Source organism: Manacus vitellinus, unplaced genomic scaffold, assembly GCF_001715985.3.
Source record: "Manacus vitellinus isolate BGI_N305 unplaced genomic scaffold, ASM171598v3 scaffold_15_pilon, whole genome shotgun sequence".
In the NCBI taxonomy this organism is placed as follows: domain Eukaryota; kingdom Metazoa; phylum Chordata; class Aves; order Passeriformes; family Pipridae; genus Manacus; species Manacus vitellinus.
The window spans coordinates 1,352,722-1,380,296 of record NW_021939122.1 but is presented as its reverse complement, the minus strand read 5'-3'; the positions used below and the strand labels follow the sequence as shown (position 1 = coordinate 1,380,296).

Genomic DNA, 27,575 nt, shown 5'->3' with positions numbered 1-27,575 from the left:
TTCATCCAAGTTTTGTACATGACTTAACTCACTGTACTCAAAGTTGAGGTGCATAGGTATAAGGAACAATTTTACTCATCCCTTACAAGAACTCTTATTTGTGTACATATAAACAAAGCTCTCTTCCAACAAATGAAATCTTTGCATAGATGTGATCCCCACTGAGTTTATCAACAATTTTGCAGCCTGCCACAGGGAGAGAAGCAGGGTCCAGTGATGTGTGAGAAAACATTATTCAAGGGTGTTGAAAGCAAGAGAACTATGAGACTCTTTAATTTCCTGACCTCACAGCTGTCAGAAACAGACAGGATGTGTTGCCTCTAAGGACCACAAAAAGGGCACAAAGCTGCATCCTGTGACCATCGTGCTCACCTGTATTCATCTAGAATGTAGTCCATACATAGATTTTACGTCATCATGAAAGAAATTAGGCAAGATCTAGGATTTCTGGTCATTGCAAACACTGTAAATTTTAATGACCAACACACTGTAAAATGAGATTTTGCTTGGATTTGCTGTTTGGGTGTGCTGGTTTTGCACCTTTTTGGGGGGAAGGTGTGGAGAACAGGGCCATATTAAATGGAAATTCATATTCAGGAAATGCACATGGAAAAACCCGTTCTGTTTCTTTACAAGGATGATAGTATACCACACAGAACAAATGTATCCTTACTTTTACATCTTAAAAGAAAAAATAAACAAATCCCCACAAACTGCACTGCAAGTCTCAAGGAGACAATATTAATTTTCTGTTACAGCCCACAATCACATCCTGATTTGCTAAAAAGGCTGGTGTCACCTCTTGCACTAATTGGCAATGTTTAGTATTTTTTGGGGGGTTTTGGTTTTTTTTTCTCTTCCACCAACCATTCCCTTTAGAGGGCAAGTGCAATTAGGGTTACGTATCTTAGAACTACAAAAGAGATTGCTGATATAATCATATCTATACATAACTGTCTATAACAGATGTTCTAATAATAAGCACTAAAATTGCAAATTGATCTCTAGCTGCACCATTATATTTCTTATTTAATTATGACAAAAAATGTTCAATAAAAACACAGTAACAGCAATTCTATGCAAGCATTCAGTCTTAGGAACCAAAATTAAAATTAACATTTTCATCTAAAAAATTTCTTCATCTGCCTCTAAATCATGTTCTAATATGAGATACCTGCTGTAGACCAAGACTACTTGAATATTTCAAGAAAGGGCTAAAGCAAATGAGCCACAGGTGGAATTTTGGTCAGCAACGTAGGAAGTTTTGGCTCCTCAAAAGCAACCAGCTAAACATGCTTGGTTTTCTAAATTTCATATCTGAATTCAAGCTGCAAGCTCATTGTTTGGATATGCTGCATATACTGAGCTTTTCTATATATATGAATCTTTTAATTTATTGTTTCAGTAATATTCTAATACTGACCTAGTTTTATACAACTCAAACTTCTTTGAAATCAAATTAATTAAGATTTATAGTGCCACAAGATGTGAACAAGAGCAGATCCTCAGCTCTTGAAAGGATCCTGAAATTAAAAATATCTTAAATAAGTAAATATACTCCATGTGATACAGATGCGTGTGTAACAAATGCTGATGTTTGTGTGCCTCTAATTGTTCTGTAATGATGTCATACTACTCACTTGCTTCCTGACACTGATGTGAGTTTTAACTGCAATAATTGGAAACACTAATTACTGTATCAGTAGAACAGCCCTCTCTATCTCTGTTTAATCAGTTCATGAGTCACCTTGGAATATCAGGCAGCCATATTCCAATTGTTGAAAGGCTTTGTGCTGTGTTGCAATCCAAGAGAAATCACAGGAAAGACAGTGGTTCCACTAGGCTCAGCCTCTTAGAGAGGTACCCTGGTACAGATTTCTTACATGAGAACCAATGCAGCATTAGCTTTTCTTTCACTACAGCTTTCTGTTCCCACACCACGCCACCCACATGTGGCTGCTGCAGAGTGCTGCAGCTTCCCCATGGAACTCCAAAGCACCGTGATTTAGTGACTGCCAAAACCAGCTCTGATGTTGTTTATATATCATATGAAAATATCAACTTCCGGATGGATGTCGTTTCTAGAAATCCTTGTTTCATAATAACTTATGGTGGGATTTCCAAATCCAAACCAATATATTCCAGTTATGTTGAAGTCATGCAATAAAGTAGCTTAATTTCACTGGCTTTTGTCAGCACTGAAAACAGGAAAAGGCTAATTTTTTTTTTCGTTTCTGGAAAAATGACTGCAGAATTATTTAATATGGTTTTCCCTGAGGGTCATGAGTAAACAAGCATCAAGAGAATGAGCAAACACAACAGCCACATACTATCACAGGAAGATAATGAGGCAACCATGTACATTCTCTGATAGTTACCAACAGAGACTTCCCATAATTAAATTAAACTAAATGTCAAGTAAGTTAAATCAACATCAATTCCTTGGATCCAGAGATACACACAATTAAAATTAAGATTTATTTGTATTTCATATAATTAATAATATTTTGTGGAAAGGAAAGGGGTGGATGTGGGCATTAGAGATATAAACAGGACTACTCAGACTACAGTCAAAATGAATTTAATAGGACTCCTGTATAAATCCCAGTACAAGCTGTATGGCTGGTTATACTTTTCCATGCATCTTCGATTTGTCTCACAAAGGTGTCAAAGGATAATCATGTTTCCCTGTAACATTTTTTTCCGAAACCCTGGACAAAAAAAGGATTTTTACTGCACAGGGAAACTTCTTGGGGTTTTTCTTCTTTCTTCATTTGTCAACTGCCTCTGAAATAGTTGAAGGGAACTAAACTACAGCTTAGTTGGAGTCACTTCAAATTGATAAAAGATACTTAAAACGAACAGAGGGTATTGAAGACTAAAGATGAGGGATATTACCAGGTACATCACAGAATCAGGCTATCCTCTTTACATCATCACATCTTACATTTTGCTTAAAGTGAAGTTAGAGAGGTGGTATTCCTTCTGATTTCCAGGAAAAAATCCAAAATAATTTATATCATATAGGCAAGCTGAGATTCTTCTGAATATTTGGGTATGTTAAGAAGAACATACTTACTACATACTTACTTTGCAACTTACTACAAAGTAAGGTGCAAATGGGTTTTGCCATGAGTCTATCTATACTTTTGGGGGACACCTTCAAAGATTTTAGACATATTTTTAGGCACATGGTGACAAGAATAAGTTCTTATCAGTTCAACTTAAGAAAGAACAGGAAAATGCCCAGTTTCTTATATGGCACCATGTGCAAACAAGGAGTTCTGCAGTAAAATGGACTTTCAGATATTAAATATATTCTTTCATATGTGAGATATTCAGTTTTCATTCCTACCCAAGACAGTTCTGCTAGCCAGTGAAGGGACTGTGATGAACTATCCAGTTCAACATACAGTGGATGGGTATCAGCCAAAATTTCCACTTACAAATGGGAGACAAAGGACATGCAAGATCAGTGTTTGACATTGCATCAGTGGCAGAGTCCATCCCAATTTGCAGTCTTATGCCACAGATAAATTCTTTGTATATGTAATATATACATATTCACACAGATATTCTTCTAAGATGCTTATGAATAGAAACACATACATATGCACACACGTACATACACATTATCTCAGTTAGCCACTAACACATCCTGTCTTGATGATGTAATTTCCTACTCAGGAATTTCAGTGCAGTATCTATTACTTGCATTTGCACCTCAAAATAATCACCTCAGCTTTGATAATCAAAAGAATCAAGCCCAATTTAGTTTCATAACAGCAAGCAGCAAGATCCAAATGAACTCAGCATAATGTAAAAATTTTTTGCCAACTCAGAAACATAATAAATCTTTAATGCTAATCAGAAATTGAAAACAATGCGACAGTATAAGCTTTTAATTTTAAGAATCTTATTAAAGGCTTGCTTCTAATTCTGCCTTCCTCCTCTAACATTAAAAATGCCAAGTAAACAGGTTGAAAATATTTACGTATTTGTCAAGATAGAAAAAAGGTAGACTGCAGGAGCTGGAACTGATATGATGCTTCAGCTGTTCACAAACTGAAAAATAAATAAGCTGTAATATTTAAATGACTTTCACTGAAGATGTGAAATCAGAATGGAAAGCATATAAAGCAACATATTCCAGAAATTGCACAGTATTTTGTAAATTAGTCCAAACAGGAAGAAATACATGTGTGCTTTACATGTTTGTAGCATCACCTGCATGCAGTCCAAGAAAATCACCATGGAATTAGAACAGAGATTACACTTGTTTTTCTAAAAAAGTGTTTTCAATTGGAAGGACAATCCCCCTTTTCCTTTACCCCTGACAAGTCCACTGGTTCAAAAAGCAATAGGGGTCAAATGTGACAAGTTTTATTGTGCAACTAGCCATGAGTCTTGCAAAGGTCTCAGGATTGATGGGGCTCGTTGATGTGGGTGGTGGCCCTGTCAACAGAGCACAATGAACGAGCACATGGACAAGCCCAGAGAAATAAGATTGGGCTTTTCTTCCTATAACCATCACTTATTAGTCTTTACTGAGCCATCAAGTATTGCCACTCTAGCAAGTTCAATCACCTTTCCTCATTATATCTTCCCCATGTCCATATCTACCCAAGACAAACAACCGTATATCAAATGTTTAAAGGTGTTCAAACTTCTTTTTCAGTCTAGAAGGAAGTTATGCAGCTTCACAACTAGAACTTTCTACTGTATTTCAGTTCCAGGACTTCCATATTCAGTTAAAAAAAAAAAAAAAAAAAAAGGTTAGATTTTGGTTTTTTAAAGGAAAAAAAGAACAAAAGAGAAACAGTAACAAAATTTTGTAATGCAGCTTAAAGAAGTATAACACCAAAGTAGATAAAACAGAATAAGATGGGGACTCCCCTGACAGAAAAAAAAAAATTATGAAAAGTATGAATAGATAAAAGCAAAAGAATGAAATGTTGGACTTATGCTTCTTGCAGCAAAGTAAATATGGTGTTTGAAAAATATGGAAAGTGTGTCCAGGGAAGTACTGTCATGGGAACTTAGATTACTTGAGGGGGGTAACTCTGCTAATGCAAGGCAGTAGGTCTCAGTGGCTTAAGAACTTGTTTTGAGACAATTATGCAATACTTCTGCTGTGCAATATTTCTGTCAGAGTTCAGATAATTTTGCTTTTAGAAATTCTAACATTACTCTCTGCATACAATGAAGTAGTAAATAATGAATTAGCAAGTAATGCTGGCATAGTACCAGGTACCGTCATTAATTTCCTTAAAGCCTACAATTTACAATAGGGGAATTCTACTTTTGGTTATCTGAATGGACTACCAACTAAATCAAATGTTGAGAAAAAAATCTAAAGGACATAAAGAGTTTATAAACATCTAAGCCTTATTTAAAAAAATAATTTCAAAATTTCCATGCTTTGCCAATCAAAATTAATTCTGTACAAATGAAAATAACAGACTACAAGTAAAAGAAATCTTAGTGTAGGCAGACAGGTTTTCTAACTATGCGTTGTCCTAAATGTACTGCTAAAATTATTTAATTTGTTTACTGGAATCCAAATGCCATAGTTAAAATTTATTCTTTCAAATTCCTTGTTATTCAAGACTACATTACATTTAGTATTTGCATGTAAAGGATAAGCTTGAAATATATTTCATTGTCATTTTTAGCCACTAAAATAAAAAAACTCCTTGTCCTGGTCCCTCCTTGTAACACTAGGAGGTTCCCCTCAGCTGTTTTGTCAATGTTTCACACTAAGCACATTTACAATAAAATGTAGCGATAAAATACTAGGCTGCTGAAAAGCTAAGTGACAAGTTCCCACTTTTGAGGTTTTCTTTAATTCCTCTTACTTATTTAGGATAGATGTCTTGTCACAAATTTCTACATATTGCACAAATTACCATCCTGCCACACAGAATGATAACAGAACTACTGGGGAACAATAGTTCACCATTAAACATGGTGAAAACTGAAACAAAACACATAAATCTCGTGTTCCATAACATTTACTATCATACTGCTTTTACATCCTTAATTTTTCTTTTGCACTTACACATTAAAATGTTCCACTTGACTAAAAATAATGTATAATCTTTTCCAAATTGTCTCTGAGTTCAGGAGATAAATAGTGTGCTGCACAAAAACTACACAATGAAAGCTTTTCTAAAGACTGCATTCATGCTTTGGCTGTTATTAAAACTTTAAAGTTGGGTGGTAAACACAGCAGAAGTTCTCCACAGAAAAATTCAGTTCAAAGTGTCAGTATCCCCAGACCTTAAACAAATGAAACTGCCTTTTATTTCAAAAAGTCTTCTTAAAAGTTGCAAAAACCTAAAGACTTTTAGGATATTTTTGCACACATACAATTTTTGATGTAATCAATGTTTTAGCTTCATGCCAGTGTTACAACATGATAGAAGAAATGTAAAGATAAAAATATGTAAAATCTCTGAATCTGCTTAGCAACAAGGTATAGATAATACATAAATTTCTCTAGCCAGCAGATAAAATTTGGAGTTTGAGGATTACAGACTTTGCTGCAAGCTATTACAGAATTATCTCCCTAAAGAAGTGCAGACGTTTGATCATCTGGGTGACTTGAACCAGACTAAATAAGGCAGTATAGAGCATACAGAGAGGTATGACAGCACAGAGTGATGCTATTATCACTATCCATATGTCTATATTAAAGAAGCAAATGAGTGAATTAAGTGCCCTAAACAATCTCTTTTTTGTGGGGATCGGTTTTTCTTTTGTTTTACATGTGGTACTATTTTAACTGTGTCCAACATTAATATTACATCTGGGGTAATATGTGTCTCATTACAACACAGGATGTGAAAGGTAAAGAAGACACTAAAAATACCTTTTTATGAAGAAAAAGGTTATTTAACAGTTCAACTTAAATTTTCACGTATGAAGGAAAAAAAAAATCTGGTATAATTCTCCTGTATTATATGCCAACAAATTGGAAATGAGAATGAGGACAAAACCCTGTCAGGGACAAATGAAGGATTAAGCATCTGAATAATAGAGTTCTGGACAATATTAACCATTAAACTGCAGAAAAAAATAGTTTTGTTTAATGACGAGATCAGTAAAAAGACTTGTTATTTAGAATGAAGAAACTGATTGAAGAAATTTAATTGTCATGAACTTTTTTCCAAGAAGGATTTCCTCCAAGAGAATGATTATATCTACAGCTTTCAGGAATAACCTGTTGCTCTACTAAATACTTCACAGAATAATAGAATGGTATAGATTGGAAGGAACCTTGAAGACCATCTAATTCCAACCTCCCTGCCACGGTCAGGGCACCTTTCACTAGACCAGGTTGCTTCAAGCCCCATCCAGCCTGGCCTTGAACACCGACAGGGGTGGGGCATCCACAACTTCTCTGTTCCAGAGTTTTACCCATTAGTCTTACTCAGAGATGACTAAACAATTCATCTGCAACTTTATGTATTGAAATATTTTAAAAGCTGGTTATAAAGACCTACTTAACTTTGTTCAGATGTAGAGTAATATACTTATTAAAATAATAGTTATTTTTAGAGAACAGTTACAAGTTCTTATTGAAGTTGGTAAGTGGTTCCAACAGGTGGAAAACACCACTAATATTTCTGTCATTATCTTCAACCACAGTATGTCAGCTAAACAATAACAGAAACACTAGGCAGTAAGTCTCAAAATCTCTTCTTTCTTTATCAGGTCAGGAGAAGACAACCCTTGATTCAGTTCAGATACTGCATCCTTGATTCAGTTCTCCTTTTTAGCACAGTCAGCAGCAGTCAAATGACATTGTTTTCAACCTTCTTCAAAGCATACCTTGCAAATTTTTCTAGTAAAGGGGCATTGTAATTGAACACAATATTTGTACGTGATGAAGAATGTTAATTTATCAAAAGAACATCTTTCCTCATATTAAAACATCAAGTCCAGAAATTGAAGTTTCGTGTTCTGGAATTCTAAGCAAGTGCAGTCAGATCCACAGGCTCCATATCCACATACAGAAGGTGACAGCTAGTTCCACTTCCATAATGTTTAATTCAGCATTAAAATATAATCTGCTAAAAAATAACATATAGAAGGATAAAAAAGGGACTGTTACCATAACAAGAAAACTAGGGGAACAAAACCAAAATAATTGTAAAGCATGCATTACAAAAATCACACTCAAACTCACACTCAAACTCAGTATTCAGCATCTCTGTCCATCCTATGGTGGGCTTTTCACAACACAGCATGAAACTATTTGTGCAATGGTAAGTTTGAAAACAGGATAGATAATCTTGGAATTTCTACACTTTGTGGTCATAACAACTACTGCTTAAAACACTTAACAAACGGTTACATTATTTACAAGCAAAATTAAGTTCACTTTGCGTTGTCTTCTTAAAGCATTCAGCAGGATGATGCAAAAAATTCAAGAATATATGTTCATATTGATTTCTTTACTGGATCATATTCCAAAGGTTTTTTGGCTTGGTATTGGAGGTTTTGGAGTTGCGTTTTGTTTTGGTTTGGGTTTTTTGGTGGGCTTTGTTTTACAACTTTTTAGGATGCAAGTCATTGTTTGTATTTCTAAGCCTAAGAAATGACTTAAGCACAGTGAGAATAACAATATTTTTGCTAACCTTACTAGGTTTTTGTTTGGGGTTTTTTGTTGCACACACACACAAAAGGAACCACTTCTGTGGTTATGCAATTACATCACTCTTCTTTTCCAAACAAAGGCAAAACAAGAGTTTCCTGATACAATCTGACAGAACTGGCCAGGCATGCTATTTAAAGGTTACACTATTTGAAGGCAGGTTACCTTATCTGAACGGGCTAGGGAAAAGCCTCTATAATATTGTGCCCAGGCTATTTATGCCAAGGTATTTCCCCTCATCCAAGTCAACTTCATGCAAAGACAATCATCTGAGATGTAAACAAAGCCAATACTAATTATCCCCAAATTATCCCTGCTGCCATGCAAAGCTGGAAAGGGGGTATCACAGATGTTATTTTTCAGTGCTAGGTCTCCTTCAAAATGGAAAGAACTCATAACTCCCTTTTCCTTAGCACTACAAGACAAACAATTTGAATGTTAGAAGAATGTGATATTTCTTCCAATTAGGACAACTTGGCTAAATAGTCTTACCAACTAAACAACTAAATGTAGTCATGAGTTTCTGAAACTGGTGTAATATAATATCACTAAAAGAAGGAAATCAACTTCATTTAATGATCAGGCAGAGTATTGAATTAACATTCACTTCTGAATTTTGGTATTGACTTCCTGGGTTAACTGTCAGCACAGAATTTGAGTTTGGGTCTCATATCCTCTTTCCATCTTAATCAAACTGAAAGCTCTCTAGGAAAGCACCTGCTCATGTTTTCTGTCTTTGCAGTGATTAGCAAAGCCTAGTTCTGATTTGTGAGACATGATGAAAAGGTTACAGTTTTTTATGGATTTGTTTCCTAAACCTAGACAAGGTTTCTTTTACTGACCTTCTCCCCCCGACACACACAGGGCCTTAGTAAAACACTAAGAGCTGAAAACTTTCTGTTATAATAAAACAACAACCTCATTAAACATCTGTTAGATAAGAGTGATACGACAAATGAGCAGTTAAATATATATAAAAAACCATAAGTAAAAAGTATAGCCTTTACATTCCAAGCACACATGAAAAGGAAGATATATGGGGGAAGAACTGAATTTACTGAGAACCTTTAGTCTTGAACTTTTTCTTTCTTTCTTCTGCTGGTAGATATTTCTAAACTTTCATAGCCTCTATATCATAATTCTGATGCTACCTCTGTCTTTCAGGAAAAAGAAAAAGGATTTTATTGCTAGCTTTGAACATCGTACTCTCCTTCAAATTAAAAGCTAACCTGAGTGTCTGTGTTAAAACTGAACGAAGCAATGGAAATTTATCCCTTTTTCCATCTTAATATTCAAAAGTAAAGTAATGAATCATTTCTACCATAATAAGTCATACATTAGCATATCTTGCTGGTTAAAAAATCATTTATTCTAGGGGCTTTTGCTATTAGAAATAGACTCTCTTGGGAAGACAACTTTTGTCAATGTAACTGCACCTGTAGTAGAACATACATAAGCACAGATATTTTAGGCATCATACTCTTGACTATTGTACTGAGGGATGGGAGAAGAAATGAATAATAAAGTCAGTGATTCTCAAGTGACCTGTGGTCATCATCCAACTGAACAAGATATACTGTGTTCCATAGTTGGTGGCATACAACCATATAAAACATGACTTTGAAAAGCCAAATGTTGCTGGTTCGATCTAGAAGCAGTTTTCCAGGATATGTCTTATATGCACATAACTCAGATAACTAGTGTTACATACCTGCCAGAATCTTAAGTTATGCCACTTCTCTTCTGTGGCATTTTACATGAGTGGAAGTTAAATTTCCAGTCAGAGTTAATTGAAATCATTATGTTGTCAAGATGTTTCATAACATTAACATTGAATTGATAGTCTTTTCATGTTACTATTTCTAAGTACCTCTCAAAAGAAATGCTTTGCAATTAACTATTCTAATTAAAACATTACCAGATCTATTGATTTTAAAAGAAAATGTTGACATGAGTATAATGCTTTCCTTATAAAATGTATTATGGGGGACTTTAGCACAGTAGGACAACTACTTTTTCAACTACCAATAAATAAGCTGAAATACGCCTCCCATGCAAGAAAGTCTTTTTACTTCTAACTAATGTCTTCATTCAGTGAAATACTATAAGATTTCATTGCTGCAACAATGAAATATTAAAAACATTGTTTTGTATAACTGCAAAAAGAAAATATTTTGAGGAAAAAAACCCCAAGCATTAAGCTTTGCATTACAACTTCCCTGGACCTTGTTTTATTAGACAGCAGTACAAAAGTCTCTACATGGCTCTGTTAAAAAATTTTCTGGAAAAATCTTATCTATAGACCAATAGATAATACATCATGCAGTAATAGGAAAGTAGGCAATATTTAATACAAAACTTGCATTTTTTAACAGTTCTCATAAAACACTGAATCTGTCAATAGACCTAATAATTTTTTGTCACTTAAATTGCTTCAAAACACCAACAAACACTAACCAAATAATCTCTTTATACTTTAAAACCTATGCATACAGTTTAAATAACTTAATATTATGGCTAATGCCTGCTCCTGGTGCAATCGGAAGAAGATACACACAATCAGGAGTTTGTGTTTCCTTTGCTTTTTTTTGAGAACATACTGAAGTACAACATGTATATATACTTGTGCCCTTGGGAATAACTGTCACACTGATGTATTTCCATATAAGTAGATGTGCACACTTAAGGGACCTTCAGTTGAGCAGAAAGTACACTATTTGAGAATTGTATCAGAAACAATATTTTGCTGAAACTTACTGTTTCACATTATCTTCCTACAAAAATGGGAAAAGAAACAGTTCACTACTTACTCAGTATAATTTTACCAAGGATAAAAGTGGCAGGGCTTCCACAGTGAGTTTAAATTAAGGCTTGGAAATAAAAATGAAATTCCCTAGTCAAACACATGAGAAAAGACCTCACTGTTAAGTTTGAAAGTTTTTACTAAAATTTCCAGCATCAGTTTTCCATCTTGAAACTCACAGACTCAGAGTGCAAGGAAGAGCATGGTATTCCAACACTGAAAAGGTGTCTAGAAAACTGGAAGTGCTATAAAGAACCATGCAAAAATCAGAATGTCTCCAACCACATGCAAAGCTGCTTCAGCCAAATTTTTGCTTAACCTATAAACCGTTACTACTCTTAAATATTAATTGTATGTCCATATCTGGTCCTGCCAAGGGAAAGACTTGACAGAGGGAATTTTGACAGAATTTCATTTCTATTCAACAGCATCTGACCTTGAGCCTAGAAAATTCCCTGGAGGACTGTGGTGGGACAGTTTTTCCGCTTCGTTCTCTTTAATTCTCAAGTCTATTCATCTTTCTTTAAGAAAGAGCCCGTAATTACTTTTTCATTAACAATATACGTGCACATATATTAGTCTTTAAATTTCTTGTAGGAAGACAAGGTGTCTCCAGTTCTGATAAAGTTTCATTTGGCCCTCTGACAGGAACATGCTCTTCCTCAAATATAGCAGAGTACATCTGTCCTCTATTAAACCAACGTAAATGTGGATTGACTGAACTAACTTCAGCTGAAGTACATGGATATGGACAAGAGCAGAACTGCACCCAGAAGCTAGAATCAAATTTAAATTTGTGTCTTAATATGCTTTCCAACTTACAGTTCCTTAGATTTTTTTTTCCTTCTGAACTGGTTTTTGACACTTTCCTAAGGAATCTCACTGTGTATTTTTTTTAAACCAAACAAGTGAGCAGAGGAAGGTAACTCAAATAATACATTTGTTGGCACTTCTGTCAGCTGAATTATGCTTTTTAGACATTTCAGCAAATAAAGACATGTATTTTGTTTTTACAATACTTGAAAATGTTTCGATGGCACTTTGAACTAACTGCTTTTCACAGCAGACATAGTCCTGTCAATTTTTTCTGTATGGAGAGTTTAAGATTCAACTTTCTACTCTAAAAAGTAAAACATACCTTGCACCTAATACATAAGGAAAGATCAAGCAGTAGAGTTACTAATTATATGCATTCATGTTTAATGAAGGTTCCCAAGTAAAGCTGAATTCTTTCTCGTCAGTTATTCATTTTTATAGTGTTAAACCATCTTTTCACGTCTCTCATGCCAAAACTAATCCAGTATACAAGACCAAAATAACATGTTCTGGAGGCACTTTCTGTATTCCTTTGTTATCACTTCTTTTAATGTCTAGATCAGAATTCTTGGACATAACATTATGCTCTGTTAGAGAAATTAAAGGACTTCATATCATCCATAAGAATAAAACTGGAAAATGCACTGTGTTAGGAAATAACAGGCATGTATGTAGCTTTCTGAAGGTGCAAGAGAAGCAAAGATGCACTGGTTTCTTTTTAACCTGAGAGATGAGGGCAAGTCACAGTTTCTCAAAATACACTTTCTATTGTTTGTTTCTGCTTATGGGGTAAAGCATGAGAATTATAGTGCATTTCAGGTTAACAAATTTCATAAATGAACTGCATCTTTCAGCCTAACAGTGCTTTCTCTTGTCCTTAGACTCTATAGTCTGCCAGTGCATAAGACAGAAGGTTTACAACTTTTGCCAGCCCCCTTCCCACATCTCCCTACTGAGGACTTAGAAACACTAAAACAGATGCTATCCAGTTCCTGCATATTATTGCCTTTCAGTTGAAGACAACTCTGATTTTCTTCTTTAGTGGATTAGGACCTCCTACAAAAAGTTTCTTTGACAAGCAGATCCCTTTTCTCCTCTCTCAAATCAGCTCCCCTAGACTGGAGGTAGCCTAACAGTTCAAAATATCATGATTTTGTGGAGTAGCATTTAAAACAACAATCTCTGCTGCTAATTTACTCCTCTTATCCATTATAAAGTTAAGATAAGAAAAAAGAGTAAATTAAAAGACAAATTTTAGACTGAAAGGGAAGTAGGCAATCTGACCACAGAAGTGGAATCCTTGAACTGAGCATTAAAACCTCCAAGTCTGATATCATCTAACACATTCTACACAAAAAGAAAATATGATCCAGATTAAAGAACAGGAAAGACCAAGAATTTTGAATGTTTAAGAACAAACCTGCTGGACTGATAATAAAAACCATTAAGTCCCTCATTTGCAATAAATGATATGATTAACCAGTAGAGAATTGGTTCATCTTACAGTATTAATATTTGTATAAGGTGCTAACTATCACATCAAAGGGAACAAAAGAGCAAGTCTTAATTTAATATCAAGTGAACTGCTTGAAATACCTATTAAGAGTAATGTAAAAGTCTAGAGAGATATAGTATCATCAGTACCAACCTCTCAAGTTCCCATCAGGTAAACACAGGGCTTTGCAAATGCCTACCAAAATTCTCTCTGTAGAGTATTTTAATGGTAACTATATATTAAATCCTCATAGAGTTCACACTGCCATTATTTACTGAGAAAAACTTGGGAATCTTGAAATTTGAATCCAACAATATCAAATGGTGGTGCATAAATTAATGCAAAGAGATCACTGAATAAAGAACCTCAAAGACATCAAAACTAAAAAAATTACCATCTCTCCCTCCCCCCAAAAAATTGAAAGAACAAAAAAAACCACAAACAAACAACCAAAAAAAACCCAACAAAACAAACAAAATCACAAACAACAAAACCAAACAAACAGCACAGTGGAGTTGATTAAAGTATATTTTAAAATACTTTCCCTCAATTTTTCTTGTGGGCAAGCAAGACAGTATTCCTCTGTAATACATCACAATATGAAAAGTGGTGAAAACTGTTCAGTTTAACCTTGCAACGGTCTCAAAATTCTACTGGTCATCCAATTTTCATTTCCAACATGTCTTAAAACTGTTTCTGCTATGCTTTCTGTATTACTGATGAAATCAATGGAATTTCTTGTAAATAACTGCAGTCACACTGAAGTCACAAAGGAATAAATGAGGTTCCTGAATTGTATAACAAGTTTGGGGGTTAAAACATTAGTTTCACACCAAAAAACAAAAATTGAAACATTATTTAAACCTTCTAGTGGCTAGATACAGTTCACTAATTAACTCTGTCAGTTATTACAATCATTTTCATATCTAACAGGTTCATTTTTATCAAAGTCATAAGGGTTTATCCATTGGGAATCTGAACATGTTATCAGCAAATCAGAAACATAAACTATTTCTATTTGTATTGTATTTTATGTCACACTGATATTGTTTAAAAAAACTCTTGCTACTCTTGATATCCTAACCCTTGTAAATCATATCAAATTAAACAAAAGCTTTCAAGCTTCAGCTTATGCTTATTCCTGCAATTCCATATCAATTAATTCACTCGTGATTAATTCTCAACTAGTCATATAACTTAAGTTTTATAAAACCAGATTTAACTATGTTTTTTTTAACCACAAGATATGTTCAATTAAGGGAAATAAGAGATCTCACACAGGCAGGCTTTTTATTTGTAGAAATAAAACAGTGGGGTTGAATAGGCAATGAAACTGCATCATTAGAAAATAGGTCTTTCATATCAAGAGCCATCAGCTATAAAGAGACCACAAGCAACTAGTGTTGATGCCCGAGGCTCTTTCCAAAAGAGAATACATAATAAGTCTAATGGACTGCATGGCAAGGAAAAATTCAGATTGTTTATCTGTCTGCACCTATCAGGTCCAAAAGAGATTTTTAAAAAAGCAGAAGTACAGAACAGAGACATTAAGGAAAAGAGCCTATATAGTAAAAAATATTTTGATGCAGGAGTATGCAATCTTCAACTGTGTAATATGGAAGTAAAAATAATTTATGTATAGATAGACAAATACGTGTGTGTATGGCTATACAAAATTTATAGAAAGAACATATAATATATATTTCATAATACTAAATGGATTTAACCATGTAGGACAGAAATATATTTTGGACTGGAAAATATGTGTTGGAAGACAAAAAAAACTTCACTAAATAATTAAAATCCTGGTTTTAGGACTTTTTAAAAGCTGATTTAAAGACTTTTTACAGGCATGGATAATTAATTTTAATCCTAGCTTGCACAGAAACACAGGAAGAATAGTAAGTTTAGTTATATGTTCAAAATCAACAAAGTTACTGTCATACCTGAGCAGAGAAAATATGTCAAATTTCCAGTCCCTTGTTGCAGTTACTGAATTCACACTGCTCACATAATTTTTCAAGACAGAAAACGCTTCAGAAATTAAGAGTTACTGTTATGGACTGTACCATCTCTTGTACTTCCTCTAGTTGATACTTCAAAGACAGGAGAGTTTTCTGCCCAACTAACTCCTCCAACAGATTTAAACCAGTGGCTAACAATCTTTCTCCAGTCCAAAAACTCTTAAAAATTTGCTATTGTACTTAAAAACACCAAAGAGCAACTGTAAACCTATCATCTGGTGGCTTCGTTTTCTTAGTTACTTTTCACAGCCTTCTACAACAGCAAATTGAAAACCATCAAACAACTTATCCAAAACAACTTTATAATATTTACCAAGAGACAAAAAAAAAAAAAAAAAAGACAAATCTAAAAATGTAATCTGTAAGGAATCTATTGCAATTTTCTACAGTTTGATAGAAAAATATCTACAGGTTTCTCAAATACCTTTCCAATAGCATGACATGCAAGCCTTTTATGTTCTATGAGCTGATTTACGTTGCTGTTTTGTAATATGGGGAAAAAACCTCTGATTTGCATTTACTCTATTATTTTTGACAATATCTTAAAATCCTTTAAATATAGCAGAAAAGGACTTTAAAATGTTGTCTGACATTGTGCAGCTTGATCATATTCATTAAAATAAATCCTTAGACATAAGTACCAATGACAAAATTTGCTGAGGCCTTTGTTGAGAAAAAAAACTTCAGCCTTGGAAAAAAAAAAAGATCTGAGCAGACTGCCATCATATTCAAGAAAGATCCTGCTGAATTCATCTTTTCGTACCTGTGTTGAGTTTCCATCCATAATACTATGCCAGGCTTTTGAGGGGTAGGAGAATGTGACAGATGAGCTTTGTTTACACTGCTTAGAGCAGAATGCAGAACTCTCTGATTTAGCTAAAATAATAGAACTGAATGTTCCAGGTTCTGTTTATATATGCATGGTTGCTAAACTGTAGAATAGAATGGAATGGACTAGAAATGGCAGCATGCAACAATGTCCAGACAGTCTAATGACACCCAAAGCACATACAGAGCAACTGCCAACTGCGCTAATGGTGCACTCTGTTGATTCTTCTAATTCAAAATTCTCTGTCTAAGGTTAAATTAAACCTTAGAGTACTTGAGTTGGACAGATTTAAAAATCCAAAACAAGGCATCCAATTTCACAAGACCAGACTTCCTTCCTTCTCATGAGGAACAGATTAAAAAAATTATAAAATTAAATCGCTCAGAAGGATGCATTGACACTAAACTGCAGACAATATATTCTTGCCTGTTACCAAGATACACAGCTACACTTTCTCAAGGTACATGCAGCACCTTCAAAATGCATAAGATTAAATATAATTAAATATAATGGCTGACAATAACAAAGAAAATAGTTCCTCTCTATGCAAAACCTTAGCATTCTCCTATGCTTTGCAGAAGGCTCATGACAGTATCCCATTTTGTGTATCACAACAATCAGATGGCTCACTAAAATCTACTCATCTCTACTGAAGTAATTTCTGCAAGATTTTACCCTGACAGGCACAAACTGGGTTTTTTTAACAGTATGTGGGAGTTACATGTTTTTCAATGAGGGGACTGTGGGCATCTGACAGAACTGGATGGCTTAGTTTGCATGCAGTGAGGAGTTTCTGTCTATGCAAGGAAGGATCAGGTTCCACATTTCACTTTAGTTCCCAAATGGTATCACCATTCTGAGCAGTAACAAGTACACTGTGTTTGAAATAAAATTTTTTGAAGTTTGGACTAGAAATAGAGGAAGAATCAGATCATGTTTCCTTTTCCATTCTATACTTACCCTGCCTCAATTACATTAGTTTTGTGAGCCTCTTTTCATGACCACAGTCAGTGGTTGTATAGATCATAAGAAGGCATGGAAATACATTGCAAAAATTGCCTTTTCACCCACCTATCCTACATAGCTATGCTGAAAAGAAGCAATCTTCACAAGAGTGAAAGAACCTGCAGGACTGTTTCAAACTTCTGAAAAGTCCCATCCCTTTCCCTTTCTCTCCCACCTTGTCTAGCTTTATCCCATTTGTCCTAGCTAAATCCTGAGATGAAGGAAAGTATCTGCAGGATAAAGACTCTCTGACTACGAAGGAGGAGCAGGACCATTCAGAGCAGACATGCAAGTTTCTTCTTCAAACTCATGGCATTTTGCTATAGACTTATGGAAGACCCTGAGAGATTATGTGTTCCAGGTGAAACACATGGAACAGGCAGTTAACATTCCCTGATTTTGACTTTGAATTGACAACTTCTCCATTCTGGCTTCTACCCTTTAGATTTCCTGCTCTCTTTTCAGAAAGACAAGTAGATTGTTTACTATTACTTGAGATTGAACCAAGCCTTCCAAACCTTACCAACACAGACATCAGACTTCACAGGAAAAGTGGGACTTTCAGCAGCTGTAGTGGTAAGCTTTGAAGTTGTCTCTGCTGCAGCATTTGAAGCTGAAACAAGCATTAATTACAACGGAGAGCAATCTCCTGTGCAAAGCAATGCAGATTTAAGGAGTCACATAGAACTACTGAAGCCAGGAAAAATATGCTGAGAACAATTCTGAGGAAACTTGTGCACATTCAAGTTAAGCACCAAACAACAGTTTAAAAAAAAGAAAAAAAATTATATAAGAAGCAAAAGGAAACTGATTGTGATAGACAATATTTTGTGTAAAAATTCATTGTTAGTTTTTGCTGAACATCAAAATGAAGAGGGGTTTTTTTAACCACAAGCTTTGCAATTTGTTCCATTTATCCCATCCCACAGAAACAATCACTGATAGTAGAGCTGTACAAAAGCATATACAGAATTATCTTTAAAAATATGCCTTATCACAGCAGTGCTTTGATTACAAGCACAATTTTATCCAATACGCTAAATGCAAAGGGGGGTGGAAAAACAAAATGTGAAAAAATCAATATTATCAACTGCATCATCAGAGCAGCCCTTTGCATAGGAAAGGCACAAATGCCTTAGGGGAAGCCATCTGTCTCTTCTAGTGTGCTTTGTAAACAGGCTTCATTTGCAACAGTTGTGTTCATATCTTTTGTTCAATACCTGACTTTTGTCAATGGCGTAGGTGGAAGGTAAATTTCCTCTGCATCACACTCTTATCGTGAGGATGTAACACAGCATTATCAGAAAGAACACTTCTGTATTAATACACTTTCATTCTAGCTGTATCTAAGAAATAAGTAGCAAGGACTTTTCCTAACTTCTGTTTGACATTCATATACAGTGACACAGGACATTGATAGAGTGATACAGCATTACAACAATTTTTCAACAATGAAGACCTGTATAACAGAAATATTGTCTAACTGTTTACCTAAACCAGTTTTGCTCTGCCTGAAGAGTAACCACATTCCTGACTTTCTCCAAATAATCACACCATTTAAAACTTAACACATGATTTTAAGATGTGCTCGCACGTCTTCATTTTAATAACAGAATGCCACTGATATCTTAATTTAGACAAGAAAAGAAGTGGTAGATGTCAAAAATGTTAGAAGAATATATTTATTCCCACTGCAGGAAAAGCCTCATGCTTTATAATACTGTTAGGCTGGATTATGCAAGCATGGTCATCTATCTAGAGGTCACAGAAGTCACTGCAGCACAGCACAAAGTTTGGAGAGAGGTACAGTAGTTACCTACAGTAGGTAACTTCCATAGCAGCAGCTATAAACTGACTGAAACACCACATAAATAAGGTAGATTAAGCTACACTGAGATCTGGCTTAAAAAAAGGAAGCTTACAAAAATTAGCAATTTTAACTAGCATAAACATTTACGGATTGCATGTGTGATGTATGCACTAATTTTCTATTTCTCCACCTTCTGAGCTAAGAATTCAAATGCAAGGTTTTAAGTCCATTTCTCAGCATAGTTCATGTCATTCCTTTATGAAATGTACTGTTTATCCTTTTCTTGATTTGATTTTACCACGTACATCATACCTTATGTTGACCTAACCCATTCCACACATAGAAGTACTTAAAACTGGTAAAATTGAGGAGAAAAAAAATACTATGTATGTTTGACACATCACCCATGAAGTGCATGTTAGCCATGCACTTCATGGGTGACTTTACAGAAAAGGAAGTTTAAGATTGGCATATATTTATCACAAAATCATAGAAAATGCTGAGTTTGAAAGGACCCACCAGGATCATCGAGTCCAACTCCTGGCCATGCACAGAACACCCCAGGAATCACACCATGTGCCTGAGAGCATTGTCCAAACTACACTAAAAAAAAATTTACTAAGAGCAAGCTGGTGGTGAAAGGATTGCAAACAGCCACCTATATTCCTATATTACAGTATCATAGTTGATAATGAAGGGACTTCTTGGTCCTAGATATCACCTTATACAGAGATATTAGCATGCTTTTATTTTTATTATTTTAGTTTAACCACTAAATTATTTTTTTAAATACAACACTGAAATTGCAGAAGTTTTCCAAAAACACAAGGTGGTTATTTTAAAGATGTAGCGACAATCAGAAATGCTACATCTACATGTAGCATCCACAAGCAGAATTGAATAATTCAATGTTAGAGAAATATGCACAGGAGAAGAACTTTCCCATAAGACTGTGGGCAAAAGCCCACTCTTTGATCCAAAGCAAAAACCCTGCCAAACAATCCTTGCTACTGTCAATAATAAACAAATATTCAGAAAAAGAAGATGCATAAATGGAACTTAAACTAGCTGCAGTTACCATAGAAACAAGCAAGATTTACTCAACACTTCCTACTCTGTTCCATTATCATTATCTCACGAACTCAAATGGAGAACATTGTTCCTATTCCTATGGAAACCCTGGAAATAGCCCACATTGTCACAGGAGATTAAGGCAATCTAGAACTCATCTCTTGGATTCATTTATGTGCCACTAAGGCCTATGAAAGACTAAAAATAACTAAACAGCCAGAGTTCATTTCTCAATAGAGATGAGCAGAATCTGAACTACTCCCTGTGAACAGCAGATAAGTAACAAACATCAAAAAGCAGTTTATGATCTATGAACAACCACGATGAACAGACCTGTAGTTACACTAACACACTGGAAGGGACGTTCTCAGGAGTTTTGTGCACTGTCTTTATACAAATGCCCTTTCATCCTTTTGCCATTTCTCTTATTTGTTGACCAAGATAAGGAAAAGGGAACTTTTATAATTTAAAATACATACAGAACTCTTTCATTCTCAGAAGTCCTAAAATAACAAACGAAATCAACAAAATCACAAAATGAAAAATAACAAACAAATTTAAAAAAATCACAGAAAAAAAAAAAGAAAAGAAAAGAGAGGGGGAAAAAAAGCAAAACCACCACCAAATCACTCAAGAACATGAAATATTCTGTGCTTTCTGCCTGTGCAGTCAGACTTGGAGGCTGAGAAAGGCTTTCCTCTTCTCCTCTAGTTCAGAAACCTAGAGCACAATGCAAGGGAGAATATGGCACTATTTATTTTTGCCCAGGTAGGGGAGTCTATAGGTGACACCAAACTCTGCTTAACTATCTAAGAAAATTTGTAATTTCATAGCCAATAGACTGCAAAACAAATTTTTTTATCAAAGAATGCATGTGCTTCACTACTGAAAAACTAATGTCAGATTTGTATTTGTAAAAGGCTTGAAATATTATGAGTATGAAAGACTAAACCACCGAAGAATACATTCAATTTCTATTGTCTAGTCCATTAGTACATTTTATTCTAAATTAAGTGTCATTAAGATTAACTGAATCCTAAGAACACTACAGGTGCTCAGAAAACAACTCACATAATTCCACAACAAGACTGGTTACAAGGCATTTCCAGGATGAGAGGGTCCCACAATGGGAAAAAAGAGAAAGAATTAAAATTTATGAGAGCTTTGTTTATCCTTGAGAAAGCTCCATATTCTAATTCTGAGATGTTCCATTCTCAAGGTTGCTCAAGGTTTCTCTTCCTGCTTTGCAAATCTAGTAAAATTGCTGATATTGTCAAGAATGCTGTCGAAAAATCTGTATGTATATCAAATGAACCTGCCTCTCCAATTTTGCATCTGTCAGGGATACCAGTTTATCCTTTGAGCTCCTATTCTCATTAAAGACAACCATTACTATCTTTGGAACTAGGGAGAAACCCCACATAATAAACCAAAACTAAGTAGTATATAGCACACTTACATATTTTTCTCAGGAAAATTTACTATAAATACTTAAATATTTATAAATCCACTGGCTTTCCTTGCTTGCATTTTTTCAACATACTCCACCACCTCCTAAGCAATACACCTGAACATACTACTTAAAAACACAGAAAAATCAAGACAAACCCCATCAGTAAGTTTAATGGCATTGCTTCATGTATATTTTTCCTCTCTAGTGCACTGTTGATACAATTTTTAATCAATCTCCTCTTTATGACATATGTATGAACAAAACCTATAACTTACCTAAGCAGAAACAAAACTGATATATTTAAAATGTTTGCTTGTACAAGAGTATTGCAGCAAATTATTATTACATTTCAGTACTACATGTGTTTATAATCAAACTGTGATCATTATAAACGAATTAGGAAACCCAAAGGCTGAAATTTTTATAGTGTTGTATTTCCCTGAATGAGCAATGAGGTCTTCTAGCATCTTCAGTAGGGTCTAAATCTTTCCACAGTAAGCATTTAGTGCACTATTTACTGGATGGTCTTTGATTTAGACTTTTAGCCATGTTTGGAAGTTTTGATATCGATTTCTATAAAATTGTAACATGTAGACCTTGCAAAATGAGACCCTTTGCCGAGCAGAGTCCCAAGATAATCCCAACTTTTATTACTAACCTCAAAATTCTGTTCTATCTTGCCAAAACATTTGTAAGGCTTGCAGTTTTCAACCTTTGAACATGTAGGACAGTCTGAGCTGGGGAAAAGAGAATGACTGCTGAATTTTTTGAATAGATGAAGAGAATGTAAAAACAATTATATAATCCAAAGAAACTATATTACAGAAAATTTCTATTTAATTTAAAATGTATACTAGAAAACACATTATCACTTGTAATTTAAAAAAAGCCCCTTCATATATAACTTCCTTATCTTTAGGTTTTTTAACTGTAGTTAGTAAGTATTAGGAAAGCAACGCAAATAATCTTCTAATTAAATAACTTAGTAATAAACAGTTCTTCTCTTTCTTTCAGTGCTGACAATATAAAAGACATTTTGATCATGCAATGCTTAAAAAGTAAATTTGCCTGTTTTCAACTGACTCTGTCCTTTAGGTACTGTGAGAGTCAAGGCAGAAACCAAAACCACCACATGGTGTTTAGCACAAGCTATATAAAGCTCATATCTCTGTTATTTGCTTACAGGCCATGTGTTAAAAATAGAACAAACAATAATTTTCTTCACGATTTTATCTCCTGGATTTGCAACTGAAATAATGATTTTTCTTTATCAGTTTAAAGGAGAGTCCACATTCAACTGGGTCCTAGATTGAACTGTGTCAACTTCAACAATATACATATGACTTTATTTTGTCTATCAAACACTCAACCTAATTAAGGAAATCTTTTTCTTCTTACTCAAATGATTAAAAAAAAAAATCATTTCAGGAAGCTAAATCAGCTCATAAATGCCTTTAATTTCCTGCATCTTCAGATTAATTATGAATGTTTCTGATTCTTCTTTAGAAACCCATCTCAGGAATTTTTATCCAAAACTTGCATCATCTACAGCATTATACGGCACTTCAAAGTAAATCATATTTCCCTGAACAGATTTTAAGTAAACTGCTACCTTCTACTATTATTTATATTTATGCCACTCAACATCAACTGCAAACAAAACTGCATGGGTTCAATTAAATCATGTACTTATGCAGTTTAATATGGACACATTTTTAAACCGTACATCAAATTCTCATCTACGTTGTTTAAGAGTAAAAGTCACATTTTCAATGGTTGCATCACCAAGAACACTACATTCCAGTTGTGCTTTTAAAACCTAAAGTATGAGGAGAAAAGGATATTCTGACCACACAACTGTAGGGACTGTGCCTAGCCAGCTACACTACTTCAAAAAACAAAAACAGTTTCTTATTGAAGGGCATTGTGGATCACCCTCTATAAATCTCTTCCTCCAAAGCCTGCCCTTCAGATGAAATTGGGTAGTGTGAATATTCCTCTGTGCCTAAATCACTTCTGAAATGTCAGGAGTAGACATTTACTCCTAAAGCAGTAAGAATGTTTATTTCCATTTCAGTACTTCTATCTTTACAATATTTACATAAACTACTGAATCAACTGCAATATTAGTAAAATCCCATGCACCTGCCACTTTTATGTCTATTCTGCCTATTCTTGCTGTCATTAACAGAATTATAGACTAGGAGACACTAAGTTGACATAGTGATAAAGCAAGTAATGGTCAAATGTTTTGAAAATTTGATGGTTTAATTATTTAAAATTTCCCATTATCATTTCTTATGATGCTCACCACAACAACAAAGAAAAGAAAACTCTTTTTAGCAAAATGAAAACTACTCCTACAGACTCAAAGTACAGGAATCTGTTTCCTAATGGTTGTCTGCTGGAATTAAAACAAAAAACGCTCTGAGGAACCATGAGCAAAGGGTACACGTGGAGATATTAACAAGATGCATTTGAGAAACTATTCTTTCCAGTAAACCTGCTCTCCAATAGTCACATTGTGAGGGAGTAGCATACTAAGAAATTATACAAGCATTTCATACTGAAGAACCAGACATAACTGACCACTTTTGTGAAGCAACACACAAAACTGATAGCACCAATTCTTCTGTGCTCCGAAAAACTAAGAAAGAATAGATGCAAACAATATCCAGTTTTACATAAGAGCACCAGTATAAGAAACTTTTGTGCCAGGGAGACAGTTAATTCTGTCAGTGTTCTGAATCACTTCCACAGAGAATGTGCAAAAGTTCTTCTGCATATCGAGATTAATTTGCACAATACCTGTACCTTTGGCTTCACCTAGTTAGCTCTATCATGTGTAACTAAAAATACCACCAAAAATTAAACTACAACCCTGGGGTGTTTTTTCCACAACTCACAGCAAACACTGCTGACAGGACCAGACATCCCTTATGAAGAAGTTTCACATAGAGTTTCAGAAACTTTATTTGAAAGAGAAAACTTAATTTTAATCAAAAGCAAAATATTTCAAGGTGTGAGCAAGTTTAAATTTCTCCTCTCTTTGTTTAGTCTTTAAATGTAATTCTTCCTCTAATCAATGGAATGGGAGAGGAGGAGATTAGGAATATGGTTGGGTTTTTTCAACTTTCATTTCAGTTATAGAACTCTTCCCTCCCTCACAACCACCAATGAATTAAATGTTTTTAAGAAAACTAGTGTGGAGGGGAATCATCTCTATCAAAGACTCCAGAGTGTTTGTCGAGAATGGGTTGAATCATTTCACTGTCTCCAATGACCCAGATCATGAATAAAAAGTAACATCCCTTACTTTCCAGCAGATGCACTGAAACACGAGTTCATAAATTCTGTCAGAAAAAAATAATTTACTACAACAAACAGACAAACAAAAGTTATGTTTCAATTAGTTCTACAGCTACAAAGGCCTTCCAGTCTATATTTTAAAGGTTGTGTACTGATTTTCATCTATTATCTTAACAGAAACATTAGATTTCACTAAAAAAATGTGCAAATGTTGATGTAAATGTCCAATTTACGCTATGACACTATGACCTGTAAACACAAATTTTTGTCCTGTATTTTCCATACTGTTGGCCTTTATTTGGCCTAGTAGGTAGCCAAAAAGTTTAAGTATTAAAGAGGTAACTATAGGAGCACCCACCATACAAATATTTGTTTCAACATTCCCAAAGCACTTGTGCAAACTGATCTGATAAATTAGAAAGTTGTTTTGTAAGGTTACTAGGAAAGAAATTAAAGTGTCAAAGATACAGTGACAGATTTCAGTAGAGACAGGTCCAAAAAGTAGTGTGCTTAGATTCCACAAACAGCACTCGACATTCCACTAAGATTCACTGTGAAGAAAATGGCTGTCCAGGTAAGAATAATGATTGAAGTTTTTTCCATGAGCAGAAAACACAAATAAGCTTCTACTTCACACTGATGTGTGTTCAAGATTGGCCTAACTTGTCTCCTTCATTTCTCAAATAAAACCAGGCAGCAGTTACACAACTGCCTTCAGGTGATCATGCTGAACTGAAGATCAATTATAACTCTTCCCAATTCCATCTTCAGTGGGCTGCTTTTTAAGTTTCTTTTTTTTTTGTAAACATTGAATGCATAAGACTGATTTTAATTTAAACTCGCACAACGAAAAACTGTACCATAATTTTTTTAGCTGCAGACATCTCATATGATTTTGATTTCATAGAACTGTGAAATCACCAGTTCTTCTTCAGGGGAAAAAAAAATTCCACATTTTGATTCAGAAATATAGCTATCAGGAAGAGGCTGTATTAAATTAGTAGGAATTAATGAGTTAAGTCCTAATATTTTCAAACAATTTTGCTACATCCTATATGTACAAATAATGTGAATATTACCTCTAGCACAAATGTTCATTGAACATATAGCAAATATATCCACAAAGTAAAATTTAAATGAACAGCCAATGTTCATATTGGAAATGGTCCTCCATGAATCTTGTCAATTCAAATAATGAAACTAATGAGTGTTATATTAAAATAAATACATCTTGTTTTCTGAACTAAACAAAATGAACTAACATATTCCATACCTTGCTACATATTTCTCAGATAGTCATATTCATAAACCCAGGTGTGCACAATACCTGTTGCTCACACCTGACTATAGATATACTCTCAGAAAGAACCTAATCCAGCAATATTGGTCAGCTACTCTGTTAGAAAATGCAATGGTAAACTAAGTCATCAAATAGAATTGAATGAGTTCTTCCAGTATGTTGAAAAAAAAAATACAGTATAATGTATTTTATATCATTTATATTAGGTTTTTGTCTTGATTGTTGGTTTATATTTCTGCTCACATATAGCTCAGTAAAAACAACACAGGCCAATTTCTCACTGCATAGCTAGGAGCAGAGGATTCTGGTTTTGGGTGATTTCTACCCTTGATACTTGAATTAGAACAAGAAGCACAACTAACATTTATCTTTTTTAATGCTGAAGAGTTGAAGAAAACATGCAAAATGCCACTTTTCATAAGACAATATGTCAACATGCCAGTTTCACATAGAAGATATATAGTGCTCAAAGCTGCAGTGAACACGCTTTCAAGCTATAGATAAAAGTCAGCAATTAACAAAAGCAAATGGGAAGAAGATATTTTTAGGAAAAATAATCAAAATAATATTCTTGCAGAAACAAACAATACAGTGGCAATTGAGACACCTCAACTTTTTACTGTAAAAGACTTGACTGAGGAGTGCAATGTCTTTTCTTTTCCTCCCTTCCCTCCCCCATCCAAATAATTACTCTATAGACCCAAACTGACTCACCTAAAAAAATCCCTTAACCAAAATAAACAAAGACACAAATCCTTTTTCAGTTTAACCCAAAAGAGTTACAAAGTCTCCTGGGATTCTCAGAACTTTTAAATGGGATTTAAATCACTTTAGCTGTTAGTTTATAAGTACATGCATTCTAACAAGGAAACTACTTAAAATGACACAGGAGACACCTACTGAACTCCACAGAAAACCCTTGGCAATTTAGTATTTAACAAGGCTCTAATGTAATTATATTCAAATAAAGCAGAAAACTATTGATTTTTTTTCAGTAG

General features: G+C 34.5%; 1 protein-coding gene across 19 annotated transcripts in view; it reads right to left on the bottom strand.

Annotated features, from left to right (window-relative positions):
• The window catches only part of KCNMA1 (potassium calcium-activated channel subfamily M alpha 1), a 458,566-nt gene that overhangs the window by 306,273 nt on the left and 124,718 nt on the right, over positions 1–27,575 (bottom strand). The gene's annotated exons all lie outside the window — the stretch shown is intronic.